A 7500-nucleotide genomic window follows, 5' to 3' on the forward strand; every position below is an offset into this window, starting at 1 on the left:
TGTGTTCAGAGGTGGCAGAGTTGAGGTGAGTCAATAGCGGACTTTTGGGTAAGTTGGTAAGTATGCTGAATTTCTCAATATTTGAGTCTTATATTGCACCTTTGGTAAGTTGGTGGTCGTTTTGAACTTTAGTTCCAATACGTCTTTTCCTGTATTTTTCTAGGTAAGATAGGATTTTTGTATATTTCTTATCTGAGCAGCTGAACTCCTCCTCTGCTGACTTACAAAACACTCTTCCGTGTTGATAAATGGCAGATAAACCCACTATACACAAAATAGATTTATTGAAAATGAGACGACAGTTTCAAGATCCATGTGGATCCCATCTTCAGGTCTGAGGAGGAGAACAAGAGGGTATATAAAAGGGAAAAGGGGGGAGTAACACGGTGCAAAAAGGTCAAGCGAGGACAGGAGAACGGAAGCGGAGGCAGAGGCGGAACAGCGAACGGAACCGGGACAGGTCATGTCAGGTCATTGGGTCCGGCGGTCTGTGTGAAGGGTGTCCGGGGTAAGGTAACAAACGGAGAATGTGTGAGGATAGAAGACCGTCAGCAGGAGAAAAGCCTCTACTACTGACAATTAACAGACAAGAGGATTTTAGCTTTGCAGATGTGGTCCAGCCTCCTTTCCCTCTTTCCTGAACTCCCAGGAGGAGACAAAGAGAAGGCAGGGAGGTTTCTTTTACCCATATTGAAAGTACATATGTTGATTGATTGTATAACTCGTTCTCATATTGATGGGCGCGGGATTGGCCAATTTTTCCCTTTCACCTCGATAATTGTTTTATTCTGAATAGCTTATATTTTATACCATGATGGCAGTGATATTGAATTCAGGAGTACAGGGGAAGGGGGGGGGTCCTGAATTGGTTGAACTAGCGTTTTGTAGGATCTTAGTTTAACCTCCTCAGGACAGTTTGAAAACTTGGTTAGGGTGTTGCCGGCAAGATTGATCCTTTCTTTGATGTGAGTATAGATGCCTGTATTTGTAAACTTTAGTCCTAGTAGTTTGCCTTCTTTTGCGTTGTTCACATTAGTGCTCTGTAGATTGGGATTACCCGGTTTGGTTCTAGCTGCTGGGATAATTAAGAACTTGTTCTTGTCGTCATTGATTTCTAAAATTGCTCTATCTATGTCGAGTTTTAAGGATTGGTTTGGGGTGGGGGGATGTAAGATTATTTGAGTGATGTCATCTGCATACATGACATAGTGGCTGTCTCTTGGTGGCAGGGGATGGTTGATGTGTATATAATATACAGTGTGTGTGACATTATGCTTCCTTGTGGAACCGGAGTGAGAATTGTGGTCCAATCATATTTCCTACCTTTGCTTTCCTGTCCTTCAGGAAACTGTGAAGGATTCTGATTATGGGCTTTGGGAGGTCTGGGTGCCTTACCTTGTCAAAGACCTTGGCAACGTCCCTGAGAACAACATTCACCTGTTCCTTATTTGCTAGAGCCAGGGCAATCTCCTCAAATGCAATTGCAGTGGTTATACTCCTTGACTCTCTAAATCCATACTGTTTAGGGTTGGGGAGATCATTGTTTACTAGGTGTGCTCTCAACCTGTTGTTTAGTATCATTTCCAGGATCTTGCTGGGTAGTTCTAATAGACCTAAAGTTCTCAGGCCGAATTGCTGGTTTGCCTCCCTTGAGGATCAAAGTGATCAGCGCAGGCTATGGCAGCATTAAAAATGGTCGTTAGACATCTGATCATTTGTTAAGGAAGATTTGCCAGTATTTTTTTTTTTTAATTGGCTCAACCCTACAGCTTTGCTTTTGGTGTGTCTGATCACATTACGAACCTTTTCTGATGTGATTAGGGATACTGATGGATTTCCTTCTGTAAGGTTCCTCAGGTTTACCGTGGGATCTGTATTCAACTGATTTGCTTGTTGGATAGATCTTCCATAACCCTCTCCACTGTTTCTTCGTCAAAGAGTTGGTTGTCCGTGTCTGATGTCTGGAATATGTTACTCCAGTAAGTGTGGTGGATTGCCCTTTTTTCGATATCTTTGTAGTGTTTGTTTCCGTGGCGATTGTGGGGATATGGGCTATGTTTCACATGAACTGTTTTAATTGTCTCAAGAATTCTTTGGAATCTTTGACTTTGGAGGAAAGGCGTGTGGTGAGTTCTGCCCATTTGAGATTGTGATCGGCTCTACTGGTTTCTAACAGTCAGTCCTTAATTGGGATATGTTGTCCGGAAATGGCGGGAGAGTTCCTTTGTTTCCCTAGTTCCTTGCTTCCGCCCTTCAATGGGATTGTCAGGCTGAGTTTTCCACGCAATGAGAGCTTGTAGGCATATTCTAAGGGGAGTGGCCCCCCAACAAACACACCGAAGTGAGATTGAGAACACCACTACATCGCCCCCAGACGAATCACCTTCGAAGAAGGTGAGTTCCAGGATCGAGGATGGAATTGAGTAAAGAGATATTGGTGAAGAAGAGAAAGAACAAAGAAAAATCGCCAAAGAGCTCTGTTTATCCTGGATAAGCAGAGTGTTCTATTTGGATCAGTGTGTGTGTTTAAGCCCTAAGAGGCATGGAGAGAGATAGCAGGCATGTGTGCCCTTAGTAACAGAACAAAGCCAAGTGTCAACTCTTTGGGTGGCAGCCAGATGCCAAAACACCTAACATGCTATTCCTTTGGAATTCTTTTCCCGAAACTCTGCCTACGCTGCACTCCGCCGACCTCGCATGTCACCTGTCACTGCTATGCATGATGTGTCATGCTTGACATTGAAGTGGAGCCATATGGGTGGCATATGATTCAACTGTAGATTTAACAGTCTTGTATCTAGTGTCAGTATTGGATGGGGGACAGTCCTGTAGTTGCTCTTAGGTACATGTTGTCTGACTGCAGCTTCAATATCGCTTACCACTTTCGGACTTCATTGTCAATCTCTTCCAATGTTGCAGTCCTCAAGTTGGCTGCAGGTTTCGACTGGAGCTGTTCCTTGAATCCTTCCCATTTAGCCGCTCTGAAGTTATTTGCTAATGGTTAGGCTTTCAGTACTAGGTTAAATTTTAACTTGAGGATGATGGACAGGTGATTGCTGGCGGTTGCAGGGCCTGGTTCCATTGTCATGCAGTGGGCTTCGCTGTTGCAGGGTGCAATGTCTAGGTGGTTGCTGTGTTCCGTGTAATGTAGGTAGGGAAGTCGGGTTTAATGTGGATTGAATTCCATCTACAACCATTCTAACAATAGCATTGCTAAGCTGGTTGCCTGCTTTGTTATTTATCATTGGATGGTTGGCAGTGAGGTCTCCTATTATGTATGGGGGTAATCTTCTTCGAAGTAGACTTTATAAGTCTTGCAGGGGAACAATTGCCCTTCTTGGTGGTAGATACATTGTTATCTCTGCTTGTTTCTATCTCTATTGCTATCATCAAAGTTGTCGAGAATCTTGTGTGTCATCTCTCTCCAAGCTGCTATTGCTATCCTATCATTAGGATCTCCAGTTCTGCTCCTCTGAGAGCATGAATAGGGGAACAGTTTGAGCCTGTCTGTATCCTTTGAACCGTGACTCTGTCATGTTATACAGTACATTTTATACAGTTCGTACCTATGACCCATAGTTCACTTGAGGGAGTTCTGTTGTACTGCTGTGATGATATGGTTCACTTGGATTTGGCTGTAGGTCCATCTTCACACCTCTCTTGGGACTCCCCATAGCCATTCCTTCTCTTACTGTAGCTTTCAGGGCCAAGTAGATAATTATCATGCCCCCAAGATTTAGGGTAGCTTCTTTAATTCTTCTATCAATGATATTAAGACAGTCTTCAGATTTGAGTTTCTGATTATTATAGGAGTATTTCATCCTGATGCTTTAGATTTATTCAGCAATATCAGCATCATTTAAATTCCTGTTAGTGATGTTTTTACCTGCTGTGTCGAGGATGACTACTATTGCGTTGCCACTCGCTTTGGCCCTTTTCATGTTCTTGCATTTCTTAGGGGATGGAACCCTTACACACTGGGCTGCTGAGGCAGAGGGCTCTTTTAGTGGCAGCATCTTTTCCTCCAGCACTAACAGTTAAGGCATTTCCTCTTCGGTGGCTTCAGGGGTTTCTTTTAGGTTGGCTGAAGGTTCTGCTGGAAGCATAACCCTTAGGATGCCTGCCCAAGTTCACGTCGTTGGGAAGTCCATTTCCAGGAGGTTATTTTGTCTCTAGGCTATCTTTGCTTGTTCAACAAAGCAGCCAGGTTGTGCAAGGTTGGCCAGGTGGGTGTGCATAATTTGAATCTGCATTTTTACTGCCAGATTTCTAGGAAGCTGCATAATAGTTGGTTGAGTTTCTTTGCCGTTTTGGTTATTTTAGCTGTGGATTTAGCTGTTTTCTCGATCGTTTTCTCAACCTTGGCAGTTGCCTTTGCTGTGTTTTTGACCACTTCACTCAGTAGTCTTAGGTAGTCTTAGGCAGAATAATGTAGCCATTCCTTGAGTCTATAAATCTAAGGAAGTGAATGCCATTGCCAAACATAAAAGAGTTCAATTCTTGCTTCTTTGTCAGAGTTGGAATATCATCTAAGTTGATCTTTATCTTTGCAGAGGTTTCAAAATCATTGTTTGGTCCTTTCAGATAAAATAAATCTAAAAAATTACCTGTGATGTCAGATTAATTACTATATCTAATAACCTCCTCTTATCTTCAAGGAGCCTAACCAGGTTGTATAGGTAGACCGCATCTAGTTGAAGTTGGCAGGGGTGGTAGACTGGCCTGCCACCGTTCCCTAAGCCTAACCAAGATGACAACCACTGAATGTTTCCTCCAGTATCCCATCTAAGGGACCCCTTTGAGACACCGGCCTTCGCCAGGTAATACCGCTTGTTTGGAAACAAGCGGTATTTTCCCAATGCTAAAAGGAAATGGTATGGGAAAGGGGGGTGGGGGTGCCTACAAGGATCTCTTGTAAAGCAACCAGGCACTTGGCTCGAGAGAGCCGAGTGTGAAATTCACTTGCTATGAGAGTACCTCTTTGGGATTATACCAAGTCCTTTGGCATAATGGTAACCTCCTTTGCTTGATTCTTCTTCTTAGCTTGGTATGAAGGTCATTCTCTTTGCTTGGTCGATTCTTACTCTTTCTGGAAAGTTCTTGTAGCTTCTAGTAGATTTGGGGTGAGCAGTCAGGTGCAATCAGAAGTAGGTGAGTCAGGATCAGCGAGGCCGAATATATACCCTTGAGCGACGTCAGAATGTGTAGTGTTTCTGCAGAAATTTAGTCTATAAATGTTGCTCCATGTATCCATCTTAGTGTTTTGTTCTGAATTGATTGCATTTTGAGTTTATTGGAGTGTAACTTTGCAACCAGCGGAACAGGTGTGTATTCGAGAATAGATCTGAGTTATTTTGTATAGTCTGAGTTATATTTGTGGTGTGCAGCACAAGTATCAACTTAGTTTGGTGAGCGTTGTTTTTGCTTGTGAGATTCTTTGTTTTATGTGTGTAGTGCTTGTAAAGTGTAAGCCAAGAATGTTTCCTGTGTCGGTGAATGGCATGTTAGTGCTGTCAATCGTGCTTGGTTGTGAGTTTCTACGTGCTATGGGTACAACCGTGTATTTGTTTATGTTCATCTGTATTTTCCATTGGTGCTCAAAGGTGTTGATTATGTGAATAGCTTGTTCTGTTGTTCGTTTCATGATGCGTTGTGACTTAAAGGGGTGAGAGATTATTTGTGTGATGTTGTCTACATAGGATATAGAGTTACTGTATGGTGTAGGCGGGGGCAGACCGGCGGTATACAGGATATAGGTTGGCGATATGACACTTTCCTGTGGTACTCCACTTCTCAGATGGATAGGGGTATGAGCCTAGGGTATTATGACAGTCCTTTCGTCTAAGAAATTAAAGAGGAGTTGTGTTAAATGTATAGGCAGTTGTAGCTTTGTTAAATTGTATTTGAGGCCGTCATGCCAGACCTTATCAAAGGCCTTGCTAAGGTCTCGAAGTAAGAGGAAGAAGGGGCGGTAATTCCCCACCTCATGCATTGACTTCCTCAGTTTAGGTATAAGGGTGAGAATGACGTGTTTGATTTTTATCGGGAAATATCTTGTCAGTGCTGCATTGAGTGATTTGGCTTTTTTTCTTGTTTTTTTCTCTTTTTTTTTAAATCATATTGGTTAGTAGATGTTGAATGATGGTTTTGTTTATGGTGCTTGCTCCTGGTGTCGTGTTTTTGGTGAATCTGACTGTATTTATTATTTCCTTTGTTATGATTGGTATAGGGAAGGGACTGTCCTCTGTGAGTGTTCAGTCTGATGGTGTTTTCTGGGAGAATTTGGTGTTGGTGGTGTTGTGAGTAGTGTTTTACATCGGTTTCTGTGGTATGATCGAATTTCGATGGGAGAGATCTGGAAGTTCTGTTGCCAGAATTGCCTGTGGAGTGGCTCCATCTCTTCCGCTGAGTCCACCTTCTGTCGATTTGCGTTGTATAAGTATGTCGTAGTGTAGTGTTCCTTCGATCCCATAAGATTTTTTAAGGTGGTCCAAAAATTCTTGGAATCTTTCGAATAGTGAAATAGTTTGTGTACTAGTGTGTCCTGGTGGTGTTTGTTTATTACTTTAATCTCATGTGCGATTTGCATTTTATTTCCTTGTATTGTGTGAGTAGTTGTGCATCCCAGCCCCGTGTTATTGTTAGTTGGTGTAAGTGCTTGTATTCTATTTTAAGTAATTTAAAGCGAGGTGTTTCTCTGTAATGAGCGATAGTTTTATGCGTTGGGGATGTTGGCCAGTTGGGCCGTTTGGATATCTGTATACCAGAATATGTGGCGAGCAGAGATAGTTCTAATTACCCACACATAATAGATAAAGGGTGATGTGAAACACGGTAGCTAAAACAGTAACAATATAACTTAAGATATATATATATATATATATGTATATATACATATATATATATATATATATATATATATATATATATATATATATATATATATATATATATATATATATATATATATATATAACATTATTTACAATAAGGGGGCACAATATATACACGCAAGGGGGAAGCTAAGCCTATCGTAAAGCTAACGAGATCCGAGCTATAAGTATATCGAGAACACTAAGGAAACACTGACAATGCACAGTATATGAATTAAGTTACTAATGCACTAGACACTATAACTATCTGGAATCCTTGAGGAGGAGTCAGAGAGAGGGGAGGACCTCTCGACTCGAAGGCTGGACGATTTCTGTCTGAATCTATGTATGACCTATTTTGAGGCGAGATACTGGGTCACTTCGAGGGGCAGGGGTGACCTCTTCTCATTGGGCAGGGAGCTGCTCGGCTCGGCCTGTGATTGGCCGACGGGGAATGGGGTCAGCTGGTCCGAATGTCCAAAGATGATGCGTCTCGCGACCTGGGGGAGGCATAATGCTATAATTCCTTTCATATAAATTCTGTAACTGTTCATGTACAATTAAGACCTTGATAATATATATATATATATATATATATATATATATATATATATATATATATATATAT

Source organism: Penaeus japonicus, unplaced genomic scaffold (genome assembly GCF_977035675.1).
Source record: "Penaeus japonicus unplaced genomic scaffold, GWHDUDI00000001_assembly GWHDUDI00000036, whole genome shotgun sequence".
NCBI lineage: Eukaryota > Metazoa > Arthropoda > Malacostraca > Decapoda > Penaeidae > Penaeus > Penaeus japonicus.